This window comes from Poecilia reticulata, linkage group LG11 (assembly GCF_000633615.1).
Source record: "Poecilia reticulata strain Guanapo linkage group LG11, Guppy_female_1.0+MT, whole genome shotgun sequence".
NCBI lineage: Eukaryota > Metazoa > Chordata > Actinopteri > Cyprinodontiformes > Poeciliidae > Poecilia > Poecilia reticulata.
The window spans coordinates 14,479,409-14,500,229 of record NC_024341.1 but is presented as its reverse complement, the minus strand read 5'-3'; the positions used below and the strand labels follow the sequence as shown (position 1 = coordinate 14,500,229).

At 39.8% G+C, this 20,821-nt stretch overlaps 2 long non-coding RNA genes across 6 annotated transcripts in view; one reads left to right on the top strand and one right to left on the bottom strand.

Moving 5' to 3' along the window:
• The window catches only part of LOC103472410 (uncharacterized), a 31,031-nt gene that overhangs the window by 1,004 nt on the left and 9,206 nt on the right, over positions 1–20,821 (bottom strand). The window contains exons 3-5 of one of the 5 annotated variants that reach the window (XR_001777104.1): positions 10,996–11,146; positions 10,657–10,804; positions 7,047–7,192 (exon numbers count right to left, since the gene is read on the bottom strand). This is a non-coding gene — a long non-coding RNA (uncharacterized LOC103472410). Of the gene's footprint in view, positions 1–5,080; positions 5,168–6,415; positions 6,784–7,046; positions 7,193–10,656; positions 10,805–10,995; positions 11,147–20,821 lie in introns of those variants that run through there. The other 4 variants (XR_001777103.1, XR_001777101.1, XR_001777102.1 and 1 more) reach the window with 4 other exon arrangements.
• Positions 2,756–20,615, top strand: LOC103472409 (uncharacterized). Its single transcript, XR_534848.1, has 3 exons — positions 2,756–2,827; positions 7,878–8,041; positions 20,131–20,615. It is a non-coding gene; the product is annotated as an uncharacterized LOC103472409 (long non-coding RNA).

Here is a 20,821-nt window from a genome sequence, read left to right as displayed (position 1 = left end):
CACAGCGTCACAGTAACACTTTATTATTATTATTAAACAAAAGCATTTGACTTTCACTTAAAGCTTGAATTTTTGCCAAATGATGAAACGTTTGGTGCTGTAATGCTTGTCGCAGAATACTGGACCTACAGGCTATATATGATGTTTATAATCATAAAAGCTTAAACTGACTCAGTTATGCATATATAATCAGCTTAATCTATAGAACACTGTTTTGCTACGGCGACTATCAGGTATGCTTTTGCCATCGTTTTGAAGCTTTTATTTTTAATTTAACACGCGCACACCTTTTTTTTTTTTTTTTTTTGCAAAACTACCAACGATCTTGTGATCGCCATCTTGAGGACCTAAATGGACATCAATTACCTGTTTATGTTTGGTACTGAGGTTGAGAGCTAAATGAGCATATATATATATATATATTTTCTAATCACTTGAACGTTGGTTTGTGATGGGGCGGGGCTAGAAACGTGCAGAAATTTATGACGCGTGATGTTTTGAGTCCAAAACAACTCCATTTGCATTTGTTAGTCAACAGTTTAATTTGTCTTTTTGAGTGTGTGTGTTTTTTTTTTTTTGTTTGTTTTTTTTAGGTCTGCCAGGTAGAAAACACTTTGTTCCACATAAAGTGAAGCTCTATGGCGCCTCATAGACATGCACTTACTTTTCATAAAAAGTTTTTCTTTTTATGTTTGTCTCTCCCCCAAAAGCGGGTCTGAATGGAACTATATAAAAACTGTTGTCTTTCTTCCAGTTGCATCTTTTTTTTTTTCTTTTTTTTAATAGATGTCCTGTTTTTGTTATTTAATATTNATATAGACTCCAAAATGCAATCAAGACTGTTAATTTCTATTTGTCCAACCAAAATTGTTTTTATTAATTATTGTTGGAATATAATGTATGCGGAAAAGCCAGGTGAATACTTGCTTAGTGTAGAAATAAAAACAAAAATCCTTGCTCGTGTCTGTAACTGTTGAGATTTTTAAATGTTTTTACTCTTCAAAATCATTCACTTTACCTTGGTTTTATTTGATTTTTATTTTATTTTTTTGTCTTTTTCCACGTATGTTTCCTCCTTTGTTTCACCAAGCACATGTTTTTGTAAAGAAACACTGATTGTTTGCAGGTTTAAAGCTTGGAACAGCAGTATCTGTTCGTATGCAGTGGAATTATACAGTATGTACTGAAGTGCTAATGATACCGAAGATGTGTAACTTCCTTTATACGCTCAGTGGAAGAAGATATATTTTAAGTCATGGAGATATTCATCCTCTTTGTGTCACTTTGTACCTTCAAGTCACAGTGGGAGGGGTTATGTTGCGGATATATATATGTTGAGAATATATGAGATAAATATATATATATATGTATGAAGAATATATGGAATTAATGGAACATGGTCAGCCACAAACCTCCTGCTGTGGTGAACTTTTTTAACCTTTTTGCTTTCTCCGTTTTCACGCCGCGTGCTCGTTCATCTCACCATCTGTCATGTTTGTTCTTTTGATACTATTTACCATCCTACTGATTTTACTGTAATGAATGAAACGCAGAAGCTATGATGTATCATGATAGATTTTATGCTGTATTTGTTATATGGACAACAAAATCGACAAAAGAAAAAAAAAATCCCACAAAAAGAGAAAAAACAAACAAAGCAAAAACACTACAGATGTAAAGCAGAGGTTTTTTTTCCCAGCTGTATTTTTTTACGCTGTTGCAAAAGAAAAAAAAAAAAGGTTGTATTTTTCAACTCTTCTCTCTATCCCTCGAACTTTAACAGTGATGCAAAACCCGGGGCCGCGCCTCAGTGCCCTTTTTTTCCGAACACGAAGCAAATTCAGGTTACTCTTTTTACGTTTTTATCAAAGGTTTTCAAAGATGGAACTACATTTTCCTTTTTTTCTGTCTGAATTGTACTACTGTTCCTCTCTATACTACATTTTACGAATAAAACTTTGATATTGCTTTAACCTTTTTTGTGCACCTTTTTCATTCAGTCTTCATGAAAACAACTGCTATTTGTTACTGACTTTTTAAAAAAACGAAGCAGCGAAGTGCCTGAGCAGTTCATACTGACGCAAAGTCCACTGTCTGAGGCGCAAATAACAGCTCTAACTGTGACACACCTGAGGTTGATACTTAGTAAACAGCTGACTGGCAGAATAAATCACACCACCTCCCACACTGAGTGGAAATGTAGCCATTTTTCAGATCTGGATGGATGTAGAAAGAAGATTAGTAGAGTACAGAAAAGTATTTCTTCCAAAAAAAAATCATTCACGGTGTGAAATCCATCCCTACCTTACCTTGCTTTCTTTCCTTTCTTCTTCTTGTCCATCTGTCCTTCTTCCCTACCTCACTGCTTTCCTTACATCTCCCCGCCACCTCCTTCCTGATCCATGTAGAAATACTTGTTCTCACTGTTTGAGATTCACTGAAGCGTCCGTGGCTTCAGGGCACCTCAGAGCAGTCATTCAGTGCTTCATATTCAGTCTGAGTTATTCCAAAAAGTCTAATAAAATACCTCCACAGAGATAGAAATACGCGTTTAAACCGTAGATTAGTGTCTATGCTCGGTTTTACGAGATAATCCTGCGCTAAGGTTTTTATCAGCAAATATCTCACACTGGGGTCAAAACACAAAATCCCCCCAGTGTGTTCTTCTCAACTCGCTAGATTTAAAAGTGCTGCCACCTGCTGTCGGGATCTTGTTTTGGACTAATAGCAGCCGTTGGACACCAGGTGGCAGCACATATCTTTAAAGAAGCCTGGCCGTTGACAGAAGAAAATACAGTCCAGGTTTCCACCGACGGTGGCTTGTGCGGTAATTTTTTTTTTTTTTTCCCAGTGATGCTCTATTTATTGCTTGAGAAGGTCATCGTGTGTTCGTTTTAATACATTTTAATTCATCTTTATTCAATTTAAAAAGCAAACCTTTGAGTGTTTCAGACTAGTTTCTGTGTCGCTTAAAAAGAGTTTCTTTCCATATAAATCTCAGTTAGCAGATAAGATCAACGTGTCTCTGTAGCAATGCACATGATCGGCACATTCGAAGCCAAACACACTCAGAAATCTTTCTGTGACAATTTACTCAGCGCCAAATCCAGTCACTTCCACCGGTTGATGACTGAAACAAATTAGAAAAAAAAAAAAAAAAACGCGTGAAGCCGTCTGCTGATTCGCGTTCGCCGCGAGATTTCCCCTCGTGGACGTGGTTTTGCGAGTGAAACAACCATCAAACGCTGGCACTGCAGCCAGCCACACACTGCCCCATTCTTTTTCTTGCCTCCTTCCCATTCACAGGCCCTTTTGTGTGGGTGTCTGTCAGCGGTGTTGTCTGCAGGCAGGCCTCCATTGTGTCGAACCATTGCTCCTTATTGACACAGGGCCCCCGGTGCTCCATGTTCCCATGGCCCCCCAGCCCACGGCGGACGGAAGGCTGAAACCGGAGCCCCGGGCCTGGGGAGAGTTTGTTTGCACTCCCCTTTCTCTCTCTCTCCCCTGGTGCTCCTGTAGTTTGTGTCCACAGGGCTGGGTGGCAGCGTGGAGCAAGTGTGTGTTTGGCGTGAGGGGATGTTTAGATTTGTGTGTGTGTGTGTGTAGTTTGTTTGACACTTAAATAAAGAGAGAAGATGGCTAATCATATGGTCACAGCTGCAGGGAAGCCCGGCTGCCACCCACTGTGCCGGTATGTAATATGAATGTGTTATGTGTGTATCTGACCTCTGGCGTTCTCAATAACCCGACATGTGACAGTACGCAGGTCAAGAGGACAGCAAACATTAATGCAGATCATTATCCCCCGACCACTGCTTTCTCCTCTGTGACCTGCTGTGACCTTTACATGGTTGGTGAAGGAAAATTTGGTTCCCAGCGTCTCATTCTTTCCTCAAAGCCAACATTCACCTGTGCAACACTCCTACTTAACGTGTCTCGGGATGAGTCTGAAAAGGTCAAGCAAGACAGTTTTTGCAAAAACCGTCTAAGACGAAGGAGCAAATTTATAAGTTAAAGGGAGAATCCCGGTTCAAAATATGCAAATATTGAGTATTAAGTGGAATGAAACTGGATGTTGAACTTAGACAATGTTCAAACATAAAACTGTTCAAATAATCATAAACATATCAATATTACTGGATATAATGTATAGTATGAATATTCAAATGTTGCAGTTTTTTTTGTTGTTTTTGTTATTGATGTGAGTGTAGTTATTAAATACATACTATATTGAAGGTTTAACTATTAAATAAGGGTATAGATGTTATATTTATGGATTATTAATGTAATAAATGTATAGTCGTGTAGGTGCAGAAGGACAGGGAATATTCTTACGTTCTCATTTCCATCAAGTCTCTGGAATATGCAAAATAAAGGTTTTGACATAATGTTTCATGCTGCAAGTATTTTTCGTACATCTTCAAAAAATGGACAAACAAGCAAACATTGTCTGTGTGAAAGCAGCCATGTTGGATTTGGGGCTTTTTCGAGGAACCTCTCGGATTTTGGTTCCTGTTGGTGTTTCCAAATGTCCACGCTGCCGATTACGAAAGGACCCTGACCGAGCAGCAGCGTCCATTCATCCATCTACCCAGCCCGTGTGTAAACAGCCAGGAAACACGCACTCTGTGTTGGTTTTTGTTTTTCTGGCGTACTTGGCTGTGCAATCTTGGCAGGAGAATAGAAAATAAACACACATGTTCACACAGACAGAAAGACATTAGCGTGTGAAAACGAAAGGGCAATTATGATGCGGAGAGTTTACTTGTGTGTGGTGTTGTGGCCTCTCTTCTGTGCTTTTGTTCTCTCTCGTTTTTATCCGGCACGCACACACACACACGCGCGCGCACACACTCACACACACACACACACACACACACACAAAGCTCCATGCTAGCTGTGTGCGCTGCATTGTTTGTTCCAGATATAAACCTGCCGCTGCTGGCTTCTGTCAGTCTTCCGTTTATGGGAGACAGAAATTTCTTGTTTGCATCTTTTTATAGCTACACTTATCTTTATGTCATTGAGTCAGTTGATACAACCACACACAGAGAGACACACACAGACACGCACGACATTGTGTCGCATTCGGACTTTATTTCCAGGACGACGCAGCTCCTCTCTCATGTCGCGTTTTCTGCATGTGTTCCTCAGGGTCGGCCTGCATCTGTTCAGAGACGTGTGTTTGTTTATAAGCATCTGTCGGCTCACGTGTGTGTGTGTGTGGGAGAGCATGTTCATGTGAGAACGAGTACACACACCGTGTCATCTCAGCGTGTGTCCCTGCTCGTCTGTTGTGTTAAGAACAGCCACGTGTGTGTACGTGTGTGTGAGTGTGTGTGTCTAGGCGAAGGTGCTGGTTCCCACAGCTCAGATCTAATTCGGCTGTAACTCAATCTCCGTGTGAGTGCCGCTCCTCCAGTGCTCTCCTCTCCCTCTGGAGTGTGTGTGTGTGCGTGTGTGTGTGTTAGGGAGATGTTTCCCCTCTCAGACCCGTCAGGATCAGTTTACTGTGTCAACGCCAGGAGCTTGACGGCAGCAGTGTAAAGTCATATTCACACACTTGGACATATATTCACGGCCATAAATGCAGCTCTGACTCCCCGTGGCAAACTTTCAGCCATCTGCAGGATGATCCCGTTTCAACAGAGCGATTGTGTTCGGATTGTGTCTCGCAAAAGTACTCAGCCCCCTTGAACTTCTTCATGTTTAAAGTCACTACAGTTGCTGACTTCCGTGTCCGTTACTGGGATTTCATGCCAGAGGGAAATGACACGTAGTTTTTTTTAAATTGTTCTCCGTCTATCGCTCCCATTCAACTCTAAACTGTTTCCCTATCCCATGTGACAAAAACGTGATGCTGCCACCACCGTGTTTCGCAGTGGGCAGACTTGGTTTTCCTCAGCACACATTGCTTTGCATATATATCCTTAAACTTTGCATTTTAAGTTTAATTTCACAAAGCTCCTTCTTTCCCGTTTTCCCGACGCAACTTGTGACAAACTGCAAATCCATCAGGTCTGCAGGTTTACATTTATGCTGCACACTTCCTTCTCGTTTTCATGCGACAGACTGAACAGCACACTACAATTAACTAGTTCATTCATTCATCAAGCCATTAATTACACCAGTGGATATTCAATTAATTAAGTAATTTGTGAAAGCACTTGGTTGCTTTGAATCTTATTCAATTTTCTTAGTGCAGGTGACTGAAAACAGATTAATGCTCTACTCTGTGTTGGCCAATCACAAGAACTCCCTGACAAAATATAAATGTAAGTTTTATTGTGCAATATGACAAAACATGTTTAGATTCAAAGATATCAGTTCTGTGCCTTAGCTCTTAAAATGATTGTTTAAAATAAAACAGTAACAAAAAACACGTAATTCATTTAGATTCATTTTAGGGACGGACGAGTTTATTGTGACTAATCTGTTTTTCAAAATCTACGTCGTCTCCGTCACTGTTTTGAGTCTGACCAATCCTGATTCATTGTGCTTTTTAAATGAGCAAAAATCTGCTCAATCCGTTTTAATGTCACAAAAGTGCCGACGCTTAACCTGCTGGAGAGACGAGCCTGAAGTCCTCAGGTTAAGGAAAACACAGCAAACCGTTGCTGCACAGCAAGCAGCTTTCAGTTCCTCGGAAAGAGGTGGAGTGTTGACGGATGGAAGGATGGAGTTGCTCAAACTCGACCTGAAACAAACCGAGTTTCTAACTCGCGCGCAGCTTTTCTTTTTCTTTTATGGTGTTTTGACCGAATCCATACTCAACTGGCTCTGCTGAAAACAGAGAAATGGGCACAGATGTTTCTTCCTTCTCAAACCACTCCTTTTCCCGTCGCTCGTTTAAAAGTGCTCCTCGTTTACTTCATTCGTTCGACAATGAGTAAAAGACCTTAATTGCCAGTAATGCCTTTTTAGCAGAACACATCGAGATTTTTTTCCCCCCCAAATTTCTCCCTTCAAGACAATTCCAGGTATTTAAGGCAACATTTCATTAGCTGACGCAGACACGTAATTTGACTTTACAGTTTTTCCATTACCGTGGGATGTCTCTTCTGATGTGGTTGTCGAAGTTACACAAAGCTACTTCCAGCGTTCATCAGAGGGAATAATGTGAGGCCGGATGAAAACATCTCTTCCAGTCCTTGGGTGTACCTTAAGCACTCAGGGTTTTATAAGTCAATTCCTGAAAAAAACAACAACAAAAAAAACAGTGTCGAGACTGGATCGTGACTGCTTTGAAAGTGTCGACGTATTGCTACGTTATTTGTAATTAATGACATTATTGTTGTTTGAAACATAAAACATTTAAAGCTTATAGGTTTGTGGTAAAAGGGGCTTCTCTTTCCACCTGCTAGTCGGTTAAATAATCAAATGTTGGCTACTTTTGTGTGATAGTAATGATAATCCTGATTAAAAAACATAGATCAGATGAAATAATGACTTAAAAATAAGTAGAATGTGACAATTATTTTAAAAGCGAAGAGATTTTTGGCCAGCCTGACTCCAGCAGTGGGCAGTGTGATGGCAGAAAGCAGATCTCAGACACTCCCACCATTTGCATTCATCATGTCACATAACGGAGGCTTGTAATAATATATTTATAATTTTAAAAACTGCACAGCAGGACATGTAAAATCCTTTTTTTTCCTTGCAGTTATTTAATAAATCTGTTGATTTTGGCTTGTTGTAATTATTAAAAGTTGATCATTCTATTCAGAAATGAAAGGTATAAATGAAAATCTTCTGTGCAACCAGGGAGAGAAAAAAAAAACAAGCTGCTCAGTTTGCATTTTTCAGTAGGTGTTTTTTTTTTTTTTTTTTTAGAAACGTTTATGTTTCAAAGGTGAGCATTTGCATATCGTTTCCAGTGGCTTGAAAACCTCGAGGCAAGTTAGCAACGTGAGCCGGACACCGAGCAACAGCCGGAGAGGAGGCCGAGCGTTTCCTTCGGCCCGCTGAGGAAACGAGGCGAGGAGGCGAGGAGGGAACCGGAGGAGAGACGGCTTCAGACAGAAAACAAACTCAAACAGATGTGAGCGAGTGTGGGAGCGCCGTGTGTGTTTGTGTGTGCATGCGTGTGTGTGTGTGTGTGTGTGTGCGTCTGTGTTTGCGTGCGCTGGGGGGGAAAACACCATCACGAGGAATCAGGCAGGCTGGGTGGGAGTGAAAGTCTGTGTGAACAGTGAGAACATGTTTGAGTGTTTGTGTGAAAACAAGTGTGCGTGTTTGTGTGCGTGTGTGTGTGTGCGTGCGTGCACCGTTATTCATGCAAATGCTACTGCCTCCAGAGTTTCAGTGTTCGAGTGTTTATGTGGTGGTCACTGAGGTGAACACAGAGCTTTTTATTGCTGTATTCATGGAGCCTTGTTTGTGTATTAGTCTCTAAGTGGACAGTTCTCAGAGGAGAAGGAACGGTCGCTAACCATGGAGGGACTCATCTATTCCTAGTCACACAATAACAATATCGACAATACGCCATAGTCACAGTCAATAGCTCATGTCACAAATAAGATATGATGCAAAAATATGGTCAAAACGTAAGAACACATCTTAGAAAATTGCATTGTATTTTTAAATTTTAATTTAGCTTTACATTATATGTTTCAGACCTTTAGGACAGGACAGTTCTTAATGTCTTCGTGTGTTATTGTTTGCTTACAGGACAGGCTAATGCAATTCAAAGTGCCTTTGTGTGTAACTTTCAGACACACAAGTTCAGGTCGGCACACATTTGGAGCTTGTAGCAGATTCGTGAATTTGCCCACCAGCACTTCCTCATTTTAAAAGAGTATAGAAATGATCCCATGGCAGCAAGCAGTGACATCTGTACAGAATGTTCATCCAAACTTTAGAAACTGTAGTTTTGTTGCCAAAAAAACAAACTAAACTCTAAAGGTTTTTTCTTTTTTAAAGCTAAGCATCGTTGCAACAAGACCAGAGACATGCCTGACAAGGAAAGTAAAAGCTGCGCCGATCGTTTGTTTTTAATACTATACATTTTTTTTTCTCAGTTGTCAAGCTTAACAATTAATTATTGTCCAGTAACATCTCTGACACTGCAACTGCTCTTCTGTGTTTTTTCTTAATGCACGCGTCTACCATCTGAAGAGTTAATCATCGATCGAGTCAATATTTTTGTTTCTGAAGTCTGTTAAGGGTTGATAGACGAGATGTCTCCCTGCTCTCTGCGTTCAAATATGACACACAAACCACTACATCCTGTGATATTCCTGGTCTGTTGTGGGCAGCGCTGTGGCAGCTAACAATGACGAGAGCCAAGATGTCTGCTTGATTGGTTTTTCAAAGACCTACTAAAGAGATCCTTGTCCAGCCTTGCCGGCTCCCAATTGTGTTTTTGTGTGAGAGAGCGAGCTTGAATCCCCAGGCCCGGTTTCCCCCGGGTCACCAAGCCCTACATTCAGACCAGTGTTATCTGCATGCCACCGCTTCCTGCTGCTGCTGCTGCAGAACCTTTTAAACGACTCAATAGAACAATCAAAGAAATGAAAGGTGAAGAACATTAAACCAAAGGAATCACAAACCCTCTACAAGTCTGGGTTGACAATGATTTGAATCCGTGTTCGTGTTTTCCTCTACATTTGAGTGAACTGCATCCACGTTGATTTCCTCTCGTGGACTTGACAAACTGAATACAAGCGTGAGAAATCGTGCAAAATATAGAACCAGTTAATTCCTTTCTGTTAAAAATTGAGTTTTTTAGCACTATAAAAAGCTAAAACAATGCATTTTAACATCCTTACAAGTTTATTAAAGTCTAAAAATTGTTATCTACCACCTAAATGTTTCTGAATACTCTAAGATTAATGTGTCTTAAATAAAACTGAGCGAATGTTTCTTATTTACCTGCAGATGAAAAAGTGAGACAGAAACAGAAGAAAAAAAAATCTAATTCGATTGACTTTCATCAAAAACACAGAGGTGAACCAGATATGTCCTTAATCTAATTTTCCCGTCGTATTTACCCTGCCGGCTTTTGTTTGAGTGTGTGGCTTTGAAATTCGCTCCAAATGTCTCAAACACATGACGTCACAAGGTGTGCTCACGTGTTGGAGACATTCGGGAGGATTTACGCTGGAAACCGTCGGCTGAAGTCAGAAAGCCGCTTGAAACAAAGTTTGCTTATCTTTTTTCCCCGAGAGACATAGCAGGGAGAAAAGATAACAAACTTTCGACTAAACATTGAGTCACTCGTTTATGTGTCAGAAGCTTGTTACTCCTCTGAAGTGTCTAATCCAAGCCAGCTGTTGTCATCTCAACTCCTCGTTTACGTTTCTGCGATCGTTCTTTGCTCAAATCTCCATGTTCTTGCAAGTTGCCAATTTTATTTACTTTTTCTTATCCGAGCTTTATTTTACAAAAAAAACGTCCCGTCAGATCAGATCTCTTTTTACAAAGTTGCGCACAATTAAAATACCATAAAAACCCATTTGGGTACAAAACCAGACAAAAACGTGTTTAAAGAAAGTCTTAACTTTGTCAAAGAGGCAGACGTCTCGTGACACACTCGCATCAAAAATATTACATCATATTGTTAAGCTGCACATACATTTACTCACACACTAACCCAACTCAACCTCTCCCTACGAATTAATATCAAAAGAAGAGAAAGCAAAAATCAGAACCGACTCTGGTGTATGTCTTGATGCACGGAGGTGGAGTAGTGATGATTAGTCAGCTGAGGGACACCTTGCAGACACTTAGTCCTCTGTTTGTCAAACATATTCTGGATCCAATGTGGTGAAATCGGTCCGATGGCAGCAACCTGGAACAAATACTAAATACAGCAACAAATCAGAATAATAATAATAAAAAAAACTGGCAGAAGAATAAGATAATGAAGATGTTGCATGGAAAAGTCAAACTGTAGATCACAGCCTGATTTAAAGGCTTAGAGCTGTGAAGAAATGAACTGAAGCAGCAATGTAATGAGAAAAAAATCTTGTAACACTTCATTTCATTCCTTACTTTTCAAGATATGAAAACTACTCATGGCTTTGGCTTCATCTTTGCTCAGTAAACAGCCACAGTTTTGTTGTGTTTTCTGAACTTGAGGTCACAATTATCAAAATCGGACTTTTTTTTAATGTGTAAACACTGTAGCAGCATGAGTTTTTTCCTAAAAAACAAAAAGAAAGAAAAAAGAAAAACATTGTGAGAAACAGCATCTTCTGAAAGCGTACAAGCTTTATTTTTCTTCTTGAGCATGCAGTCTCTAACACGGACATGAGACAAATACACACAAACCGTCACGACTACCATTTTCCCTTATCGTGGCTGTCCCAACCCTTCCCTTACATTATCACACAGCCCGAGGCTGACTCACATTCAGCACTTCCTGTCCCCCATGGTCGTCCATTTACCGTTCAGCTCCCCGTTATCAATTACCACCATCACCATCATTATTACCCCCGACGTCTCCACTTCAAAGGCCGCATCAAAGCCATGTCATCAGGGAGAACTTTCACATGGGATTGGGATTTTATTTTGAACTTTTCATGTACAAAAAAAGAAACAGCAAACAGCAGAGATAGCTGTTTTAACTTTGCCGTTCATTTTCATTCCAAAATCAGTTATCCACTGCTGGAAGTGTGTGCCACCCTCCTTTGTAGCAACGAAAGAGAGAAACGTCATTGCGGCGGCGATTTATAATTTACATTTCTTATCTGTAGATGAGGGTTTTGATTTAGAAAACCAGGACTCTCTTATTATATTTTTGCTGGGTGTTTTTTTTTGGTCAAATTTCTGTTTTTTAATCATCAAAAGAAAAAAAAAAGAAAAAATCTAAAAGGGATCAAATACTTTTTCACATCCCTGAAAAGTATTTGTGTCTCCGCTTGTGTTTAATTTCCATACATGCTCACATTTAAGCTTCCTTTAATAATCAAAAAAGTATTAATTTGAAAATGTTTCACTGCTTCATGGAAGAAAGGGAAGTTTTTATTTTTATTTCGAGCAGGCTGTCTGTCTCTTGATGCATTTGCTGCTCTCCGACCTTTTGGTCTGATCTGAACATAAGTTATACATGTGAGACTTTTCTTTCATCACAGAAAACATCAGAGCCAGAACCGGGTCGTATGAGAAGTTGCAGTTTTTTTTGTTGTTTTTTTTAATGACTTTCAAATGTTTGAGTAACAGTTTTGTTCTTTGTAGTCTTCACACACCTTTCAGATGGTGCAAAAGTTCTCCAAACATTGCAGATATCATTTAAGATTAATTGTCTTAAGATGAAGATTAAGATTGTAAATTATTAAATGCACTGTTTAAATTTTTCCCTACAGTTAGATATTTAATCAGAATGAACTCCTCTTGCTTCAGGCATCACTGTGTTGATTATATTTTAAGACAGATTTAATATCTTTTATATCTTTGATCTCCCAAAGCATCATCATTTATTGTCTATTAGTCAAACGGCTTTTTTTGAATCATGCAAAAAAAAAAAAAGCACCATTTGAGTATGGGGGCTGGTGGCTTCATGTGTGGTGATTTAATGTGGGCTCCCACTTAAAACCACATTTAAGCATCATCTGGGTGAACACAGACAAGGGAGAAGCGCTGTCCTTGTGTGTCTCCGGCTGTGTCTGTCAGGATGTGTGTGATGTTTAAGCAGGGGGGTAATTATGTCAATTATATCGTCGTCTCTCACACACACGCGCACGGACGAATACACGCACACACACACATACATTCACGCTGGCCTGCCTGTGCTCTCCATTTGTTCCCTTTTGAAATATTAATCACAGTCAGCTGCCGATTTGACAGGGAAAGGATGCCGAACATGAGGCTCTCCACACCACACGCAGTCATTCTCGCATGTAAACTTGCGCCTCAGACACACATGTATATGCACACGCACAAGCGAATGGCTGCCTCTGTGAAAGGCAGCCATTCGCCTGTGCATCTGTGTCTCCGAGGCTCCCGGCTGTCAGAAGGATTAGAAACAATCGAAGGACGGCTCTGGAGGTCGGCGCGTCCTTTGACCCGAACCTGATGGGACTGCAGATGCATTCTCTACTGTAACCACACAACAAGTTTTCTCTGTTTGTGATGAGCCACACAACAAATCAATGGGAAATGTGAAATCGTATCACTCTGGTTTGGGATGCTTTCCCATACCTGTTCACATTTATTTCATTTAAGAAATGTGTTCATAGACCATAAATGTGTTCATAGACCGTTTTGTGTTTTAGTAAAACAAACGAAGACGGGCGCTTTGCTTTAACTCGTTGCAAGTCTTTTCCTAACCTTAAATCATATCCTAACCAAATGTTTCTCACTAATGTTAGATCAGTAGAAATGCTGCTTAAAGAATGACTCAAGTGAGGCATCCTCTACAAGGTCTCATTTAGGTGCTTTGACTAGATATGGGATTTTTATATTCATATTTTCTTGGAGGCATTTCTTAGTTTAGAGAGGTTAATGAACATAGGGAGCGCTTGAAAAGCATGCTCTCTTACTTTTCCACTTTTAAACAATTGCTGAAAAAAGTGGGGACTAATTTCTGCCTGAGGGAAACAAAGTCAAAGACTGGCAATACGAGTTAAGATTTTAAAAGAAATCTACCATAACAAACATTGGATTATTAATTTTTAAAAAATTAAATTCAACATTTTTGAAAAGCTTTTTATACACGTCTACCTGGGGTAGCAATTAGTAGAGCGCGCCGTATATCCTGACATTTTGGAAAAATAAAAACTGATGTCAACATTACAACACCGCAACTAAAAAAAAAAAAAAGCAATGAAAGAGAAAGAGGAAAAAGAAGGAAAGAACGAACAAAAGAACATTCTTTTTTTCTTCCTCTGAATACAAAATATTTTCATTCAGATGTTTAAAGAACTAATAAAGACGTCTTCACATGAGGCGGGTTGGCGGTGAAGCCGTGATGGACCAGTTTGATCCCACAACAGGTGACTCATTTTTTTTATAGGTCATTGTTTGCAGTTTCGCCTTACCAAACGTTTCAACATACGACTGAAGTACAAAGGCATCAAGTCTGGGGTAAATCTTGTGAGTTGTAGAAAGACGGACATTGCTGTGGTTTTCAGTGCATGTTAAAGACACAAAGTCACAGTGGACATGAGTGAAGTGGTTTTTGACATCATTGGGTTTTGTCAGGTACGCATGGTTTCACTTACACTAAAGTCAAACTGTCCTTGAAGTCGAAGCTTAGATCTGGGAATGACATTGCACCCAACTTGAATGAGTTCTGGTTGCAAGTTGGGTGAACACTTTCTTGTGCTCAGTTGTCAGGCTGCCAAATATAAACAATAAATAAGCACCAAATAGACAAAATAGGTAAATTAAAATGGGCTTTCCACCACTCTGTCAATTGAAACGGTAAAGGAACATGAAAAAATAATGAGATTGTACAATAATAAACGAAACAAAATTACACCAGACTTGTAGATTGTCAGGACACCCTTGAGATTTTTGATCTCAAGGAGTTTTATCCTTGTTAAATAAAGATAGAAGAAAAGTATAGCACTTTCAACCCTCAAAGATGATTGACAATGAAAAATACTATTTTGTGCTGTATTTTTATGTTTTTATAAGTACTACTTTAGCAAGATACAAGCCATTTATTTCTGCAACTTTCTGTCATCTGCAGAATTTTGAGGACCTGTGTATTTCTGTGCTTGTATTTCTGTTTCTGGATTCTAAGTTTGTTCTGTTTCCTGAATATATAAACTAAATGCTCCTGTTATAAGTACTCTATAATTTCTAAGCTAGGAGGAGTTTCTCGTGGTTAATAATAAGCTAAATATTGGTCTAAAGTAATAAGTTCTCCACAGTTTATATCATAAAACTAATTGTTGGTTCTCCCCGTTTGATTCTATAAAGTAGATGGTCCTAAATGTTGGTCTAAGGTAATTTGCAGTTTCTCTAGATGAGTTTCTCTGGATTCTAAGTTTGTTCTAATTACTTTTCTGGGTTGCAAGATAATTGTAAGTACTACATAATTTATAAGCTAAAAGAAATAAAGTCACCTTTATTTCTAAAATATTTTATAGCAGTCAGCCTTATCAAAAAGCCTTTGGATCCACAGCAACCAGAAATCAAGACACTTTTACAGTGTTCCTCTCATCAGACATATTTAGTCTGGATTCAGGATTAGAAAACTGGCAGAACTGCGCGTCCAAATCGAAATCTCTGATTTCCGAGAAGAAGAAAAAAAAAAACCTCCAGAAAAACGTGTCTTTTAATCTCGGGATTGAAAGGCGATATTCAGCTCTTGTGTTTTCCTGGTGCAAAAGCAGCAGAATATTTTATTTTAACAAAACAATTTAGTACATGCACACCCATAATCATAATAGCTGACCACAAAATCGTTTAAATCTCTACTTAAAATGTAGAAATCTAAGAAAATCACAAGATTTTTTCCAACGAAGCATGAACTTTTAAAAAAAAAAAAAAAAAAAAACAACAAAAAACAGCCTTGTTGTTCGTGAAGTGCACAGTAGATTAAGTGGAGCTACAGTAGGACGATGCATCTGTTCCTGGAAAAACTTTTGAGGTTGAGCAGCTGATGGAGGACTCTGGTGTATAGATTGTTGCAGCAAGTGACATGGGAACAATCAGAGTTGTTTAAATCAAGGGTCTCACCACCATCCTGCTCACCAGGGCCTGGGGGGGAACCGGGTTCTGGATACTTTACATTCCTACAGCGACTGAGGACTGTGAGAACATAAAGAGAGAGGCAGAAATATTTCTAGGTCTTAAATAGCTTTGTGTGTGTGTGCGAGCAAATGAATCTGGTGGGAGTATACCACTGTGAAGCTGTAACCACAGCAACCCTGATATACTGTAGGCCTTTTTTTTTGGTGTGCACTTTGTCAATCCTCCATGTTTTTTAGTGCATCTTCCCATTAATGTGTAATCATAAACTATTGCTCAGGAGGATCCGCTGGAGTCCTAACAGCTGAGAGTGCCCACTTTCCCATGCTGTCAGGGATTAAAGGTCACCGCACAGCTACTGCCGCAGTTGTCACGGCCCCTCGCACACAAGGCCTCTCCTGTGTGGCGATGCGCGTAGCTGGGAAAAAAAAAAAATTAGAGGACGAGAAAACAAGTGGGCAAAGGACACGCTTGCAAATGTCTTTGTGCCTCGTGAACTTTTTTGCATCGTTGAAATAAAAACCGTAAGAAATTCAATTCAACGTTTTCGACAAGGGACAGCAAACGTGTGAGAAGGTCAGACAAGACCAAGACAAAATACGCTGCTTCGTGTGGTGAAACTCCATCACCGCAAATTACCTTGGAAACATCACGATTGGGGGGACAACGTGGTTGTGGAGGCAGCATGGTGTTGTCGGATGCTTTTGGTTTGATTTGATGGCCAACCATGAAGAATCTGTTAGAGGGGGTCAAACGACTTGAGACTCCGCCGAAGGTTCACCTTCAAGGTAGTGACCCCAAACACTCAGTCAAAGAAACAAAGAAATGGTTCAGATTAAAGCGTACTCATGTGTTAGAACGGCTCAATCAAAGTCCAGACATAAAGTTGATTGAAAATAGGTGCAAAAAAAAATTGCAGATTGATGTTAATTCGCAGAGGAAAGCGTAGCTTTAACCAAATGTTAAAAGAGGCTCGACAAAGCGGCTGAGTACAGTACTGATTTTTATTTTTAAGCAAAATGTAAAAACATATCATTTTCATTCCATTTGTCAATTTTACACAAGTTTGTGGTGGTTTGTCAGTGAAATGAACTGAGCCGATGGAGCTACTTCTGCACTGAGTGAAAAGCGCCCAGCAGGTATAGCTAATGCATCGAGCTTATGGGTGTCTAGTGGTCCTCATGTTTATTAAATAACTGTGTGTGTGTGTGTGTGTATGTGTGCGTGTGGATATATGACCCTGCATATGCACCCTGCCACCTTCCTTGCACTTCTTTGAACCGCTCGCATTCGGATCTCGAAGCTTCCTGCTTTTCTTCCACACAAAAATACGCCCAGCCTTCATTTGTTTTCCTTGCTAGTTTTGTTTTATGATCACATCTCCACTCTAGGGGTAAAAGAAAAAAAAGAAAAAAGTCCAAACCTTGAAAGGCCCGAAGCACACATCAGAATCAATCTCGACACCGAGCACTTGAACTCTTTGTCGTTTCTCTTTCCGTTCTGTTTGGGAACAACTTGAGGGGAATAAACCTGTGCAGGTGCTGCTGAGGTTTTGTTGGTGGCTCTGTTTTCCTAACCCGGTGGACAGCTGTGTGCAGATGATGCATAGGATGAGGTTCACGCCTCTCTTTATCCTCTGTTAATCTCCTGTAGGAGTCAGGAGCAATGTGCTGCAGCTTTTGATGTCACTTTTCCATCCAAAGGGTAAAACATCAAGCTTTGGCAGCCGTCGCCTCGACTCCCTTTTATTGCTACAAACGGGCTCTTGAAACAGGCAGAAACTGTTTTCTTTGGAACAGAGTTCAGATGAAAACGTACATCGCTGCAGGCTGCATTCGACTCATTAAAATAATTGCTCAAGCATAATGCGGCCTTTGATAACTTGTTGCACAAAAAAAAAAAAAAAAAGTGTGGCAGCCTCAAGGCATGATTTATCTCCTTATCAAAGGCAGGCGCTGATGGACAGCTGTCTTTTGGCAGCTAAGCTCCACCGCATGTCAAAGCGAACAGAGGATTGTTACATCGCAGGAAGGCAGCTTCTGTGTCTAAATGCTTTGGTGTTAAGCTGTGTTGTAATCCCAGGGCATTTAACCGTGATCCGGCTGGATCTGGGCTGTTGAAGTTGAGCGGCAGCGCAGGTGTTGCTTGATAAGACCTGGGATACGCACACATCATTAAAGTGGACGGGGAGGGGGCGAGGGTAAAGGAGAAAGTTGACTTTTCTTCTTCCATTCTTTTCTTCCATACGAGCAAACAATGTAAAAGACTTTGAAGTTGATTGCAGCTTGTTTTATATCTGCTGATTTCAGACGTATTTGTAGTAGTCAAAGTTTCATTCTCTTAGCTTACAGTGATTTTTTTCAAGCATTACAAACTTCACCATGTGTTTTATTGTAATTCTATGTGATGGACCAACACACACAACACACAATTGTCCATAATTGTGAAGTGGAGGCTAAGCAGTTCAAATTTACCAAGTAGTTTCTAAACAACCACAAAGTCTGACTTGCATTTATTTTCTAATTAAAATTTTGTGCAACCAACAGAAAAACAGTGCATGCGCAGCAGATCAACATTGCAAACCACCCTCAACATATAACCCAAAGTAAAGCACGGTGGTGGCAGCATCATGATATAGAAAGGTTTTTTTAAATTACCGGTAATGAAGATTTAAGAAGCCTCGTCTTTGTTCTTCTTGTAAATGTGCAAAAGTGGCATCAGCTTAGAAAACCAACTTTTGCAGTCGTTTAACAGCATCTTGACTTAAAGAAAAGACAAACAAAAAACAAAAGAGGAAGTTTCTCTGTCAAACTGTAGTTGTTTTTGTATTTTTCATGGATTCAACCAAAGAAATCAGAGCAACAAAACGCCAAACCAGTTCCCTAAGTTGTCTTTTACGTATCAACACAGAACCAGTTCACCCCTTTAGTTTAGGCACCTTGGACTGGACTGAAAGATGTTCATAGAAAAACTATGGGACTATTGATCAAAACTGCTTCAAAAGATTACAAGAAGGTTTAGCTTTTTAAAAGTTAAACCTAACGGTTTCCAACATTTAGACAACACAAGGACACAAACTAATACCTGGTATTTGACTCCAATGTAGTTGCGAATAGTGACGGATGTGTGTCTGTTTCTGGGAAACAACGAAACATAACATTTTCATACAGGACATCGTCATATGAAATATTTCAAACTTACTAAAACTTCTTCGCAGCTGATTGTGTTCATGAAATATGCTGACATTAAAATGCTCAGATCTTAATTTAATTGACCTAAAAAGTTTTCTGAAGTCATTGTCTCACTGTTTCCCATTAATTGTGGTTCTTTCTGAGCCATTTAACTCTTGTGAATTTTGGCAGCTTGTGATCCCCGATCAAGCCAGAAAACACTTTAATCAACCTCCTGCTAGTTGTGAATATTTATTGGAGTGTAGCTACACTTCCTAGATCTTAAGCAAAAACATATATTTTTAAAAACACGCATCTTTCCGCTGCAGAGGGCGAAGCTTTGTACCCAGTTATGTTACCGCAAAGGAACAAAAATAATCAGCATCCTTATATAAAGCAACTTAAAAACAAAACACAATTAAACAACCCACCAAAAACATCAAACATGATAAAATACGACAATATAAATGGAGCTTTACAAGCTAGAAAGTGTTGAATTTAAAGAAAAAGCTCAAGAGGAAACTATAACCCAAACTCAGCAGATCTTAACACAGATCATTCTGTTTTAAAATGTTTACTGTTGTGTTTTATGAAATCTCCTCGTATTCTGGAAGAGTCTATTAGGTTTTCTTTTCATTAGTTCTGTCAATAAGCCCATAAAGTCTTCCTTTGTTTTTCATGAAATCCAGTCAAACATTAACATCTTGTGATTGGTCTGCCAATCAACACGAGGCTGCCATTGCACTACGTTATTCTAAGGTTAGGACCATTTACAATGCTTTTTAAATGGGTTATTTTCATGTTTAAGTTAATATAAACATCCCAGTTACATACAAGCTAATTAATATAATTTGTGACATTGAACATCTAAACACTTTGTGCATATTTTCAGTCAATATCAGCTTTTTCCCGTAGAGATAAAGAAACCTAATTCTATTCTCTTGTAAAGCGAAAATAACACCCATATAAAACATTCAGATTACTTTTTTTGCACAAGCATTATGTCTATTTATATGATTTATTCTGTCAGGTTTGACTACACTGTCTAAATCGATCATGAATTACAGTCGCAGACAGCCGAGGAGGAAAAGAAGATGAAAAACAGCTGTAAAAAAAAAAGTGAAATGTGAGAGAAACTGAAAAGACAAAAGCATAACAAAGGACAGACGTCTCCTTCCTGTCGCTTTGAGTTTGTTTGTGTGTGTGTGTGTGTGTGTGGGTGTGTGCGTGTGTGTGTGTGGGTGTGTGTGTGTGTTGAGAGCGATAATCTCGTGTTGTGACACTGACGGAGTCCGTCGCTCCCTCCTTCCCACAGGTTGAGGGATGAGGAGAACAAAGCAGCAGGGAGGAACCTGTGAGGATTGCACTTTCATCAGGAGGAAACTGGAGCCTGCAGCCTGAGCCACTGTCCCACTGAGTCTGAGTGTGTGAGCGTGACGGAGAAGACGGGATCACACACTCACACTCTGTATGCTGTACATTATACTTTGCTTGTTTTTAATGCAAAATTTCTACATTATTACCCGACCTTGTCCACACATTACTGCCCATAACCCGTGTGATGTTTTACATTTTAACCGTCTGTTGGACATTTTTTTGTTGTTACTATTCAGATGTATCCGAGCAACAGACATAGCTGCTGCTTGTTCATTGTGCGTCGCTTGCACATCATGTGATGGTTTACAGCAGCGTATGAATCCGAAGCATCCATTCCAGACACAACCACCAGAGAACTTTCTCAGGATTTCCCACTGAAACATCCCAGAAATAAGCCGACAAACTGAGACTGTCGCTCTACGGGGCTTTCGCAGACGCACAGGGCTTTTTAAAGAGCGGGGCTTCCCGAGGTGGTTTGTGAAACAGACACACACACGCAGACTCACCGTGGTGTGTCGAGGTCAAGGTTGTCTCGTGTAAAACGCAGTCACGTGGTGAGATGCTTGCTCCCCTTCTTCCCCCCCGAGGGCCGACTCGCTCTGAAGTTCAGACGTTCTCATTTGTGAGGG